Raw genomic sequence first — 15,135 nt, forward strand, 5'->3', positions numbered from 1 at the left:
TCTTTCAGAAAGTGGTACATGGGAGGTCCTTCCTGAAGCTTTCTTTCAAATGATTAGTGTGCAGGAGCTCTGGCCTACTTTTACCTTCATCACTTCTTGCCCACCTGCTCCAACTCACATCCTAGCCTCTCTACCCCTGCACTCTCTCAGACCACATCTTCACCTCACCGGTATGATTAATCAAGAAACGTTTTGACGGCTGTGACTTGGTATCTGTAGGAAGCACAGTTACCTAGAACATAAACACAGGATGTAAAAGGAGGCAACATGGCCCCTTGAGCCTGCCCCACCAGTCAGTCAGACCATGGCTATTAATAAATTGGCCTTAACACCATTTTCCTGCTTTTCCTCTATAACCTCTACTCTCCCTTTAAATGTCCACTAGTCACCACCTCAAATACACCCAATGGCCTCACCTGTACCTCAAATACATCGAACAATCCCAGCCTACTTCAAATACATCCACTGACTCCCCTCCTTTGATTGTCTCCACTGAGAGCACCAGCAACACACACACACACACACTCGCGCACACACACACACACACACACACCCTCCTCCATAGCTCTCTGGACAAGAGAATTTTCAAATTTCTCCAAGAGAAGTTCTTACTCCTCGGGTCATCCCATATTCTGAAACTGTGCCTCTGATTCTTTTAAACCTGATGGGTACAACATCAAACTTTCTTCATATGTTAAAGAAACAATGAACAAAGAAACAAAGAAACCCTATCTGCACTGTGTCCACCCTAATGATACTTCTCCCAACATGAAAACCAAACAGTACTCAGTAATTCATATGCGATCTCACCAGCACTATGTTTGTACCAAAACATCCATAAGACGTAGGTGCAGAATGAAGCCACCTGTTCCATCATGGATAATTTATTATCCTTATCAACTCTATTCTCCTACCTTCTGCCTGCAACCTTTGGCGCCCTTACTAATCAAGAACCTATCAAACTCCGCTGTAAGTATACCCAATGTCTTGGCATCCAGGGCCATCTCTTTTCTTACTTTTACACAGCTTGCTCTCCTTGCTGTACCTGCACACTAACATGTTGCATTTCATGTAGTGTGGCCCACCGATTCCACTGTATTGTCACTTGTTCAATTGCACTTTTATTCTTCAGCAACTCTGCCCAGATTATTAGTATTAATAGGGCAGTGCTGTAATGTAACAGTTACTGTAACACTTTACAATGCCAACAATTGATCCAGGTTCAATTCCCACTGCTACCTGCAAGGAGTTTATCCATTCCTCCAATGTTTCTTCCGGGTGCTCCGGTTTCCTCCGGCATTCCAAAGACATACGGGCCAGGGCCAGTGAGTCATCGGCTTGCTACACTGCCACCATAAACATGGTGGTGCTTGCGGGCAGCCCCCGGCACAATCCTCACTGATCTGATATGACACAAATGACCCATTTTGCTGCATGTTCTGATGTACATGTGACAAATGGAGCTAACCTTTGTAAATAGCTGATGTTCCAGCTCTCATCCCTACAGCATCCCACAGGTTAGTGATGGCTATATGAGAAATTTATAAACCCTAAGTCCTGATTTATAAACCCTGATGTCTCTTTATTCTGACTCTCCATTTCCTTTTAGCTACCACTCCCTTTACAGGCCAATATGATACCTGCAAGCACCTTTTCCAATTGCTTCTGGAAATCCAAAAGCACTGTACCTGCACTTTCAGATTTTCCAAATGGAGCCTTCCATTTTTCCAATGACAGATAGTAAATTAATGGGCTCAGAAGATGTGATTATGCAGGCAGTGGGAAAATCACCCTCTTGTGCTCCTTGATCTCGTTACTCGAGATTCAGTGTCAAACAACTCTGCCATTTTGATCTCCATGCCTTTGTTAACCAGGCCCAACACCAGTCTTTATTCAGTCTTTCCTCCTCCATACACAAGCTCATTTGTGTGGGTGTGGCCCGGGTTAGTCAGGGTGCAGTCCAGGTTAGTTGGGGAGTGTGAGCCCTTGGACGTCAGGATTAGGACTAAGGGTAAGGTTGGGAGATGTATATGCGGGGCTGGGAAAGATAGGATTGTGGAGTTTAGTGTTGGGAGATATGTGGGGCTGTGGCTGATAGGATTGTGGAGTTTAGTTTCAGGAGGTACGTGGGGCTGTGGTGGATAGGATTGTGGAGCCACTTTAATCTGGCCTTTCATTAACCTTGTCCGACACCACTAACTGGGTGTGAACTGGGGCACATCTCAGTAATGCAACCTGGAGTCTTAGGGTTTATAATTTCCTCTTTCCTATCTTTCTCTCCTTTTATGAGTAGTGGCATTTTCAAATTCTCCAAGAGTTGTCCATAATCTGTTTAATTTTTGTGGATTGCAATTAACGACAACAGCTGACTGCAGGCATATTGTTCAACACCCTAGTGTGCACAATCAAATTCAGAGGCATTGGCTTATAACCAGTTATCCTGATAACCACTACTCCAGTTAAACACTCACCCTCCTAGTAGACCACGGATTATATGTCATAATCAGGCCACTTCTGGTGTCCTCTAACAAGACGAATCATAATCAAATAAACTCTGCAATTCTATGTTTAGCATCAACAAAAAACTGTTTCATTCACTGAGGGGCCGACAGTTACTTCCGTCTTCTTCTTCGGCTTTATACACTCAGTAGCCACTTTTTTCACGTATATCTGCTTGCTCATGCAAATACCTAATCAGCCAATCATGGCAGCAACTCAATGCATAAAAGCTTGCAGGTACAGTCAAGTGGTTCAGCTGTTGTTGAAACCAAACATCAGAATGGGGAAGAAATGTGATCTAAGTGACTGACCATGGAATTATTGTTGGTGCCAGATGGGGTGGTTCGAGCATCTCAGACTCTGTTGATCTCTGGGGGAATTTCATGCACAAGTTTCTAGAGTTTATAGAGAGTGGTGCAAAAAACAAAACAAAACATGCAGCAAGTAGCAGTTCAGTGGGAGAAATGCCTTGTTCATGTTCATGAGAGAGGTCAGAGGAGAATGGCCAGACTGGTTCAAACAGACAGGGAGACGACAGTAACTCAAATAACCACGTCAAGTAGTGGTGTGTCTCTGAATGCACAACATATTGAACCTTGAAGTGGATGGACATTAGCAGTAGAAGACCACGGACATACACTCAGTGGCCATTTATTCGATACAGGAGGCATCTAACAAAGAGTCCCTTGTGTGTATACCTACAGTATACTGCCCTCTTTTTATTTGCACATTACTTACTGGTTTGTTCTTGTACTGTCTCCCTCTTTGTAATGTTTTTAAGTTATCCTTTTCTGAAATCTCAATACCTCCCATACATCCAGCCTATCACCAATGTCCATAAAACCGTGTTGCCTAGCTGTTTAATTTGAGACTATCCTTATCTCATCAGTTAGGCACAGATGGTACAGCCACTCACAGAGCCCTACTTTCTCTCTAGAATTCACCTTTTTTGAGACTTTTTGAAACGTCTTCTTATATGCCTGCCACTGCCGATCTGCCATCATAACCAGTCGATCCTAGAAAGCCGTGTCCTCATAACTTTGTAATGCCTTTTAAGTTATGACACTCTTGATCTGAATTTGAAAATCTGCAATGCCATGATCACCCATTCCCCAGGGCTCCTTTACAATGAGATCATTCATTAATTAATCTTGTCTTATTAGACAATACAAGATCTACAATGGCATGTTCCCTTGTTTATCCTCAACATATTTCTGACAAATCATCAGAAAACTTTTCATGAATTCATCCACAAGGCTGCCTTCATTAACTTGAATTATACAGGCTCTGTGAAGATTAAAATAATTTACCTCCATTATTTCATGATTTTCATTCAGTCCCATAGCACATCCATTGTTTATCTGCACACTAAATCTTCAAAGGTTCATTTATTATCAAAGTACGTATGCAGTGTACAACTCTGAGATTTGTCTTCTCCAGGTAGACAAGACACAGGGAAAACCATGGAAGTTGTTCAAAGGAAAATCTCCCCCAATTTGAAGTGCAATGGCAACAAGAACATCGAGACCCCTCCCCACCAGCACACACACAGAAAAAAAGATCAGTGAACTGCAAGAACATCAAACCCCAACACCCCCACACAAAAAACCCTTACAAATCATGCCAAATTTAAATCACGCAGCAGCAGCAAGAGCATCAACACCACCCCCACCCCCCCGAAGGCAGAAACAAATCAGGAGAACTGTAAGAACATCAAACCCCAAACCCCCACAACCCCCGCACAAAAAAAAAGCTCAAATTGTACAAAAACCTACGGGCAAAAACACAGAACATAAAAGAGAAAAAACAAAAAAACAGACCAGCCCAGTCCATCAATCTATTCAATCAAAGAGCTTGGTAACATCCTCCATGGGGGATTCTCCACGAGGAAGAGGGAGGCCATTCAAACGGTGAGGCAGAGCAGTGAGGGAGACATCTTTCCTCCTCCCTGTCAATAACTTTGAACAATCAGAAATCCTCTATCACATTTCCACCATTTTAATATTGGTCATTAATACAGAGTTCCAGGAAAGAGAAGTCTATAAAGAGACATGTGGAATCCCACTGGTACAAGCTCCCAGTCAAAAACATCTGTTAGTCATTACCCTTTGCATTCAGCTTCTGCGCCAACTATGGATCCATATTCCTATTTTTTTTAAACCAATCTGCCCTATAGGACAATCCACATAAAGCAGAACAACCGCACTGTCTTTATTAACCTTCCATGGGATCTCTACAAAAATATTATTCATTAGCCAGTCACAATTTTCCATTATTAAGTCAATGCTGACAGTTCCTAATTAAACCACGTCTTTCTAAACGAATACTCACACTGTGCTTCGAGTGGATTCTAATAAGCTGCCAATGCTGCACTGCTCTGTAGGGTTTGGTTTACCTGCTCCTCCCTTTAAAAACACCAAGACATTGTGAAATGCTGCAAAACCCTGCAGGTGCTGAAAACACAATCAGAAACAGAAAATGCTGGAAGCAGTTAGCTGGTTAGGCAGCATCTGTGGGGAGAGAAACAGAATGAACACGTTCACAAAAAAGGGCTCTCCACCAGTGAAAAGGCAACCAAGTTCATTTGCGAAGGTTTGATGGGGGGAGTGGAGGTGGAAAGACCAGGGGACATGGAGGACCAAAGTTAATAAGGTATTTAATAGCATTTTCCTATCAGATTTCTGAATGGTCCATGAACACACGAACACTCCCTCATCACTTTACTCTTTTTGCACTAATGTATTTACTTGTTACTGTAACTTGGAGTATCGTTATGTATTTCACTGTACTGCTGTCACAAAACAGCACATCTCATGAACTGCATCAGTAATAATAAACCTGATTCCGGCTCTGACGTTAACTACTCAGGTAAACACTTATCCAGTTCTGATGAAAGGTCAATTATGTTTCACTCTTCACAGATGCTGCCCAACCTACTGAGTATTCTCTTTATTCATCCATTAGTGTTTCTCTGGCTTTTCACATCATGCTTGAGGCTGGACAGAACTTGCAAAATTTTAATAAAAGCAAAAAGTGCTTGAACTAGTCAGTTGATCAGGAGAGAGAGCGAGAGAGAGAGAGAGAGAGAGAGAGAGAGAGAGAGAGAGAGAGGGAGAGAGAGAGGGAGAGGGAGAGGGAGAGGGAGAGGGAGAGGGAGAGAGAGAAAGAGGGGAGAGAGAGAGTGAGAGAGCGAGAGAGAGAGAGAGAGAGAGAGAGAGAGAGAGAGAGAGAGAGAGAGAGAGAGAGATTTAATAATTCAATTAGCCTGATATGTTAACCCTGACTCTCTTTCTACAGTAGTTGACTGACCTAAAGAAAATTTCCAGTATTTCAAACTTATTTCAGATTCCTGGTATCTGCAGTAGTTTACATATTGAGAATCGAAAAACTGGAGGTGACTTTCAGAGTTTTATCACTCACTACTTTTGACATCCTGGGACATTTCACCTTGATCTGGAGTCTTTTCCATCTTTATGTTGTAATAACGTCTAACTGACTGGAGTAACCTTCCCTACTTGTCTTATTTCACCTCAGTGCACCTCATCAGCCCAGCTGCTCCAAACTTTGGAGTGCCCTTGTCTCACATCTCTAAGAAATGGTATACCCTGAACTGCCCAAATCTCATTGTAAAATATCTCCCTTGATCTGAAAGTGATTCACCTGTGGGCAAGAGTTCTGAACTTTCACTAAATTGCTTCTCAGTGGGACAGTCATGGCCACACAACTCCAGTGACCTAGTTTCAATCCTGAACTGGGACATTATCTGTGTAAGTTTTCCTGCTCTACCGGTGATTGTGTGGGTTTCCTCAGAGTGCACCAGATTCCTTCCATATTCCAAGGTAGTGTGAGTTCTTAGGCTAGCTGGCCATTGCAAGTTGTTCCTAAGTGAATTATTGATGGGGATATGAGGAGAATAAACTGGATTGGTGTTGGATGTGTGTGAAAATGGGAGTCTGAATGCGAATGGTGAGCTGAGGGACCGGTTTCCACTCTGCATCTAACTTTGACTCAATTATTTTGTTCAGCTTTGTCCATTTCCACAACTATGCCATATCCAAATTATAATCACTAGAATGTTCTCACATTGGTGTACCACCCACCACTCATCTTCTCTCCCTTAAACCAAATCCAAAAGGACATTACCCTTTCCTTCTCAACCTGCATTGTTGAATTTTCTACACGCAAGCTACAAATGTTCTTCTGAATGCTAAACTTCAGTAATACCAAGCACCCCATACACTTGGCACCTACTGTACCCCAATTAATATAGAAGTGAGAGAAACCACCCCCCCCCCACTACATCTACCCTTGTACCTTTGCATTTCATTTCAATTGGCCCATTTATCTTCTGGAACTGTTTGAAATGAACAGCTCCAAGTTCCAATTCGATTAGAGATTAGAATACCTTAGCTTTATTTGTCGTCTGTACGTCGAACCCTCTAAACTTACAATGAAGTGCATCATTTGCATCTAATCAGTGAAGACTATGCTGGGCAGCCCATATGTGCCGCCACACTTCTGTCCCCAAAACAGCACGACCACAGTTCTCCCGCATGACTTTGGAATGTGGGAGGAAACCAGAGCACCCAGTGGAAACCCACATGGTCACAAGGAGAACGTACACACTCCTTAAAGGCAGTGGAGGGAATTGAACCAGAATCAGTGATCACTGGCATTGAAAAGCCACGCGCTAACCACTATGCTACCATGCCATCATAACGTCAGTTCCATCCCGGCTCCGTGCTTTATGCACAATATCCTGATGTCAAGAGGTAATAAATGCAAGATTTCTTTCATCCATCTGAGACCATGTGCCACAGAGCAAACGGCAAATCAATATTAAGTGGATTCTGCCTTAGAAACAAAATATTCTGAGATATCTTCGTACTCTTCTAATAACAGAAGACTTGAGGTTGTTGGTCCTACTTGGAGCCAGAACTTTATGTTCCTCCATGTTGAAGAACACTTCTCTGATCAGGGAAACAGGAGCTTCCCCCAGTGCATCAGATTCTGCAGCCGCGGACAAAGCTCCTGAGCTTTATTTATCCCAGGGACATTGAAACCTGCAGTGAAGTGTGCTCCTCGCATCAAATCAAATCAGAGAGGATTGTGCTGAGCAGCCGACAAGTGTCGCCATGCTTTTGGCACCAACAGAGTTTGCTCACAACTCCCTAACCCTGACCCGCACGTCTACGGAATCTGCAAGGGGACCCCAGCACACAGAGGAAATCCAAGCCGTCACAAGAAGAGAATACGAACTCCTTACAGGCAGCGGTGGGAATCCAACCCCAACCAGTAATCGCCGGCACTGTCATTGGATAAGATGAAAGAACTTGTAATATTTGATGCTTCTGTACATTTGTTCATGGAATACGGATGTCTTGGGCAATGCTGACCTCTATTGCCTTTCTCTAATTGCCCCTGGACTGAGGACGCATTTCACAGTCAACGACATGATACGACTTTCAACCCTTCCTGAGCCTAACATGGACAACAGTACTCCTCCACCGCTTTTTACAACAGTCTATTAGTTTCATGGCCACTTTACAGAGTCCTATGTTTTTACACTGCACCACACACTGCATCCGCAAGGCAAACAGCATTATGAAGGACCCCACACACACCTCGTACAAACATTTGTCCCTCCTGCCATCCGGGAAAAGGCTCCGAAGCATTCAGGCTCTCACAACCGGACTATGTAACAGTTTCTTCCCCCAAGCCATCAGACTCCTCAATACCCAGAGACTGGACTGACACCAACCTACTGCCCTCCACTGTGCCTATTGTCTTGCTTATTATTTATTGTTATACCTGCACTGTTTTGTGCACTTTATGCAGTCCTGGGTAGATCTGTAGTCTAGTGTAGTTTTTTTCTGTGTTGTTTTTACGTAGTTCAGTGTAGTTTTTGTACTGTTTCATGTAGCACCATGGTCCTGAAAAACGTTGTCTCGGTTTTACTGTGTACTGTACCAGCAGTTATGGTCGCAATGACAATAAAATGTAACTTGACTTTTAAATACAAGATCCATATAACACAGGACAACAATTTTTTTCCTAAAGTCTCCTGATGAAGGGTCTCGGCCTAAAACGTTAGCGACTCTTTTCTCACGGATGCTGCCTGACCTGCTGAGTTCTTCCAGTGTCGTGTACGTATTCTTTTTCCGAAAGTGTTGCTTCCTCAGAAATGTTATTTTGTTTCTGACAGACCACTTGAAGCTGAACACAAATATATACTTTAATTTTTTTTTCATTTACAGCTAAGCTGGCATTTATTGCCCTTCCCTAGTTGCCCTTGAGAAGGTGGTGATGAGCGGCCTTCTTGAATCGCTGCAGTCCCTGAGGTGTAGTCGCTGCAGCACCCAGTGCTGTTAAGGATGCAATTCCAAGATTTTGACCCAGAGTCATTGAAGGAACAGTGATACGTTTCCAAGTCAAGATGGTGAGTGACTTGAAGGGGGATTTCCAAGTGCTGGTGTTCCCAGGTATCTGCTGTCCTTGTCCTTCTAGATGGTAGTGGTCGTGGGTCCAGTAGGTGCTTGCCTTAATACAATTCCAGACTAATTGATTCACGAGGGAACTTGGAGAAATAAGAAATTAACTTTTACTAAATATAATGCATTTAGTTGCATAATAGTACTGATGCTTTGCAATAGTTCAACACAGCTAAGAACGTTTTGTTGGTGATTTTCATTTGTTTTTAGTTTTTGAGGCTTCTCGCCTGAATGTCCCACAATGATCAGCAGCATTGACGGATTCCAGTTGCCCTTATCCAGTTTCTCCGTGACCGCAATGTTCTGGTGAAACCTTTCACCATGCCCGCCACTGACTGAGTCAAGATCTGCAGGGAAGAAATCTAAATGGGAATGCCGAAAATGAATCTTTAGTGACACATTACACTTCATGATTTTGTAAGCATTTTGTCGACCAGCTGCATGTAGTTTGGTGCTCTGTAGTTGCCAAGAAAATCGTCAAGGACATCCTTGAATTATTTCCATGCAATTTTCGCCAGTCCCACTGGAAATTTCTCGAATTGCCTGTCATTGATGACGTGTTTGATGTGTGGACTAACACATGCCTTCCTTAATCTTGGCATCTGACTCGAATTATAAATTGAAATGACAAACAAAGGTGAGTTTTAAAAAACGGGGGCGCGATTGGGAGATTTCATGGTGATTTTCATGATCAGCCTCGCAAAATCTTTAAGATACACCAAGAGGTATTCAAGAAGCAATATATTTGTTGTCCAGTGTAATTATTGAATTTAGATTTGCCAGCTGCTGGCCTGGGGACTCAAACTCATGCAAGTGGATCAATAGTCCAAACCCTGAGCTACAGGTCCAGCACCTTCAAAATCTCACTACCAAGTCTACGGCCAAAAAGACCTCAGACATCAGGGGAAGTTTTTGATTTTTAAATCTCCATTATAAAGCTAGAATCAAAACACAAGGACCCTCAAATGAAGGCACGATAATCACTGCATAACCTGTTCAATAGGACAGTTGAACTTGTCTTTGCCACTTGGGGAGTAGTCAGCTCCCAGCTTAGCGCCTCATCCAAAAGATACCCATTTATTACAACAGTATTTACTCACATCTGCTCGGAGATATTGTTCAATAATCTGGATTTGTACTTTAAACGCAAAGTCAGGGGCAAGTGTTTTTTTTACACACAAAGAGTGGTGGGTGCATAAAATGCTGTCCCAGGGGAGGTGGCAGAGACAAATACTTTAGAGGCATTTAAGAGACTCTTAGGTAGACACATGGATGATAGAAAAATGGAGGGCAGTGTAGGAGTGAAGGATTAGGTTGATTTCAGAGTAGGTTAAAAGGCCACCACAACATTGTGGGCTGAAGGGCCTGTGCTGTGCTGTAATATTCTATGTTCTTAAGCCTCTGGTGTAGAAAAGATCGCTCAGATCCAGCAGATGGTGGGTAAGAGAGGGGCCCATCAGTATCTGCAGCTTTCCCTACCCAGATATTGATGCCCTATATATCTGGAGAGAAACATCCAATAATGTCACTGAGACCCAGTGAACCCTGAATCAAGTGGGGAGGCGAAACTGGGAACATCCCCTAGGCTGTTGGGGAGGGGTGGTGGGGGGGGCAACCACTCAGTGGCCTTAGCACTCCAGCTCGGAGTGGAAAGCTTCCTCCACTGCTGGTGTTTTTTTTGGCTGAGTAAGGGATCTGAGTGGAATATCAGTGAGAAACAGAATGGGGGAGGGGTTGGGAGGCACACACTGTGGGGTCCGGCGTGAGTCAGGAGACAGTTATGGAAAATAAAGGCGTAATCATACTTCTTAGAGAAGGCTGTGTGGGTTTTCCTAACAGATTTTGAAAGGTCACTGCAAATCTGCTCTGTGACTCGCTTTACACTAGTCACCATCCATCCACTCAGTCTACCAGTGCATCATAAAAACACCATCTCCAGCCCTTACCAACAGCACAGGCCGAGTTACTGACCCTTTCAACCATCTTGACCTAGACAGCCACTTCAGGCCAGGAAATCCCAGGACCCTGTTTTGGTGCAGTTTTGTCGCAGGGAACGTGCTAGGCAGATGAATATCCTCTTGGTGCTGTCCCAGAGTTTCCTGGACCAGCATGGAAACAGGGCCTTTGGCCCAGCTTGCCAGGCTGACGAGATGCCTTCTTCTGAGCTAATCCTAGTGCTTGCATTTGGCAAGCATCCATCCAAACCTTTCAAACATGAACCCGCGCTCATTTCTTTTAAACATCGTAACTGTAGCCAGCTCTACCACTTCCTCTGGCAGCTTACTACATCCCCTACTGTGGGAGAAAGAATGTTACCATCTGCCTCTTCTATCCCCCTCGTAATTTTATGTACAGCTTCAGCCTCCTTCTCTCCAGAGAGAGCAGTCCCAACCAAGCCAGCCCCTCCTCCTTATAACTCAATCCTTCCAACAACCATGTGAATCATGCATGCACCCTCTCTACCTCATTCACATCCCTCCTAGAGTACTTGACTAGAACTGCACACAACATTCCAGGTGCAATTTCATCAACATCTGTAATAGGACATCAGAACTCCTGCACTCAATGCCCAGCGGAAGGCAACTCCTTCCTCAACACCCTATCTGTGTCACCACTTTAGCGGAACTATGATCTTGCATCTGTTCTAAAGTGTTGCACATAAAGCCAAGATATTCTTGTACATTTCAGCTCCAATATTTTGCTTCCCAGAAGAGACGATAGTTTATGTAACAACAGATGTGAGATTTCCTGTGCTCTTTCCTTTCCACCGATCCCCAAAGGGACATCTTCCCTCCCTCCAGCTTTCTGATTTCTGGATGCCACCACAGAAGCTACGATCTGATTCATCTTGTTTCCTCTTCGGACTGCTCACATTTGAACACAGGAGTGGCTAGCTTAATGTCCCTCCTACCCATACCTCCTGCCTCTTCGCTCACGGAAGAGCTCCCTTGTCAAGATTCACCAGGAATATCTGTTCCATGATTCACACCTGTCCCACCATCTGTGGCTGCCCACAGTACATTTACATCAGGGGCTCAGTATGTGTTAGTGAACGATTTCACATCAGTTTACACTTCACTCAAGCAGTCAACATTCTCTCCTCTCCCCCCCTCTCATTGGGCAGAAGATACAAAAGCCTGGAATGATGTACCACCAGGCTAAAGGACAGCTTCCAGCTTTCCGTACCAGACTCGCGAACATGCCTCTTGTACAGTAAGATGGAGTCTTGGCCTCGCACTCCACCTCGTTATGATCTTGCACTTTATTGTTGACCTGCACTGCACTTCCCCTGTACATTTACACCCTCTATTGTTTTCTCTTATTCTAGCTCCCTGCCCTGCGATCTGTATAAACAGTACACAGCAACAAGCTTTTTCACTGCATCTTGGTACAGGTGACAATAAACCAATAATACCCTTGTTTTACGCTTACAATAGAACCACTCACAAGCAGAGTACACTAAGGATTACAGACCCAAAACACTGAAAATTTCTCCTTCCACATATGCTGCCTGACCTATTCTGCATCATTTTTTAAAAATTGGATTTGGAAATAGAACACAGAAATCTACAGCACGTTACAGGCCCTTCAGCCCACAATGTTGTGCCGACCATGTAACCTACTCTAGAAAATGCCTAGAACTTCCCTAGCACATAGCTTTCCATTTTTCTAAGCTCCATGTGCTCATCTAAGAGTCTCTTAAAAGACTCTATCTCCACCATTGTCACCAGCAATGCATTCCACGCACCCACCACTCTCTGTGTGAAAAACTTACCCCAACATCTCCTCGGCACCTACTTCCACGCACCTTAAAACTATGCCTCCTCATGCTAGCCATTTCAGCCCTAAAAAAAACCTCTGACTATCCACACGATCAATGCCTCTCATCATCTTATACACCTCTATCAATTCACCTCTCATCCTCCCTCGCTCCAAGGAGAAAAGGCCAAGTTCACTCAACCTGTTCTCATATCTCTCCAATCCAGGCAACGTTCTTGTAAATCTCCTCTGCACTCTCCCTATAGTATCCACATCCTTCCTGTAATGAGGTGTCCAGAACTGAACTCAGTACTCCAAGTGGGATCTGACCAGGGTCCGATATAGCTGTAACATTACCTCTCAGCTTTTGAACTCAATCCTACAAATGATGAATGCCAACACACCGTACAGCAGCTTTGAGTGTCCTATGGACATGGACCCCAAAATCTTGCTGATCCTCCACACTGCCAAGAGTCTTACAATTAACATTACATTCTGCCTTCAAATTTGACCTTGCAAAATGAACCCCTTCACATTTTTCTGGGTTGAACTCAGTCTGCTCTTAAAAGTACCATTTCCCTGTACCTTCCCATTTCATCCCTCATCTAATCCCAATACGCCCTCAGCTGCCAAACCATCCCCATCCCAACAGTCAGCCTGGTGTCTCTCCGCAGCTCCTTCCCCCAATTGCCTCAAACCCCTCACTCCAGCCACTCTCCCGATCAAAACAACATCCGAAGGAAGCTGCAGATAAGTCAGCGGTGGCCCAGCAGAGCCCTGGGGCCCCGGGTTCAATTCTGCCCGCCGCTGCTAACTACGTGGAGCCTGCACGTTAATGGTTTGCGTGTTAATTGGAAGCTGTAAATTACTCCTGGATTGGCTGGAGGACCGGTGACTATAACTCTATGAAACGGTTTACACGGTCCTGAAAAAAGGACAGCAATTGAAGAGATGGAGGAAGAAGCTGTGAGAGGAGCCGACGCCCTGTTTACAAACACATCGCTCGCTCCCTCCCACCACACACGTCTCCACAACTCTCCGCCAGCCCACCACGGTCACCGCCGCTCATCCCCTCGGGACGGGACGGGACGGCAGCCCGCCTCTCCCGGGAGGTCGTTACCCGGCGCCGTTAACCCGCCCGTCAGAGGGGAAAAACGCAAATTTCGCCTAAAACCCAAGATAGCCCGAGCATCGAAGAAACTCGCTGATAATCGTGAGGGGGACGGGATCCCCGCAGTGTGGTGGCTGCTCACCGTGACCCGCCGGGGCAGAGGCTGCTTCAGGCGCGGCGGGGTCCCGCGGTCGCCGCCATCCCTGCTCCGGGGCTTCGCCTGCTCTCGCTCTCTGCACTGGAGGATGGAAAGCGACCCTAACGTCACCATGGTAACCTACCTGACCCACTTATCCGAACCGACAGCCGCCGCTGCTCGACATCGCTGGGTTTAAAAATAAAATCGACCCACAGCCATGAAAAGACACGCACGCCAGGCTCAGCAGTCATTAACATGTAGAAAGTACCCAACCAAACGTCTCTCTAATTGCTTCTCTGTTTAGTGCAGGAATAAATTAACCCCCTCGGCTGAGGGGGGGGGTGTTTTTCAAATGGTCTAGGATAATGTAAATACAGAATAATTGTGTAGCCTGAGCAATTAATTATTAGTTGCAGCCAGACGTGCTGTGCTATTTTCCGATGAGATGTTGTTCTGGTGGCAGGCGGGTGATGAACTGGCAGTGGTCTCCTCACCCAGCCACTCGTGCTGGGTTGGTTCCACAGGTGGCATCTAGTCCCACCAAGCGGGAACCCTCTGTACTTCGGGCTCCTCCGATTCTATCCTGCCTACTTTGAGTTCGGCTCCTCTTTCGGGCCCGGTCCCACCTTCATTTGGGAGAAGCGGTTTCGAGTTACCTCTCACCCCCGTGAGCGTCCCACCCACAGCCAAGCAGACATCACCGTTCTGCGTTCAGGCCAGCGAGACGAGGCGCTCTTCCCTAGTGCTAATGTGGCATCTGGATTGAGGGTAACCCTGCTGCTCAGAGGGGAGGCTGGGGGTGGGGGCTTTATTGCAGCACCTTCCCGCTCTATCAGCAGTCGGGGGCGTGGGGTATCACTCTCCCCAGTTTGGACAGCGCACTGGCAAAGCCAGGACACCCACCTACCGCGCTCCCTGGTGAAAGGGCAACCCTTACCTCGAGTCTGTCACTCAAGTAGTGAGTGACCCGTAAAACAACCCTGCTATACTGTGAAATTCTTAGAACACTGCAGTTTGATTCACTTACAAAATACAAACCTCAGGGACTGTTCAACAATTTCAAATTAAAATATGGTTACTACTAAATAAAAAACACTCAATTCCCCTGGGGTGGGGGGGGGACAATTCCAGGAAAT

The 15,135-nt window shown here is 45.2% G+C and overlaps 1 protein-coding gene across 1 annotated transcript in view; it reads right to left on the reverse strand.

Moving 5' to 3' along the window:
• rims3 (regulating synaptic membrane exocytosis 3) overlaps positions 1-14,048 on the reverse strand; it is a 304,991-nt gene extending 290,943 nt beyond the window's left edge. The window contains exon 1 of the mRNA XM_059954273.1: positions 14,003-14,048. The gene's annotated coding sequence lies outside the window, so the exon portion shown is untranslated. The remainder of the gene's footprint in view (positions 1-14,002) is intronic.
• Between the last annotated feature and the right edge of the window lie 1,087 nt (positions 14,049-15,135).

This window comes from Hypanus sabinus, chromosome 30 (assembly GCF_030144855.1).
Source record: "Hypanus sabinus isolate sHypSab1 chromosome 30, sHypSab1.hap1, whole genome shotgun sequence".
NCBI lineage: Eukaryota > Metazoa > Chordata > Chondrichthyes > Myliobatiformes > Dasyatidae > Hypanus > Hypanus sabinus.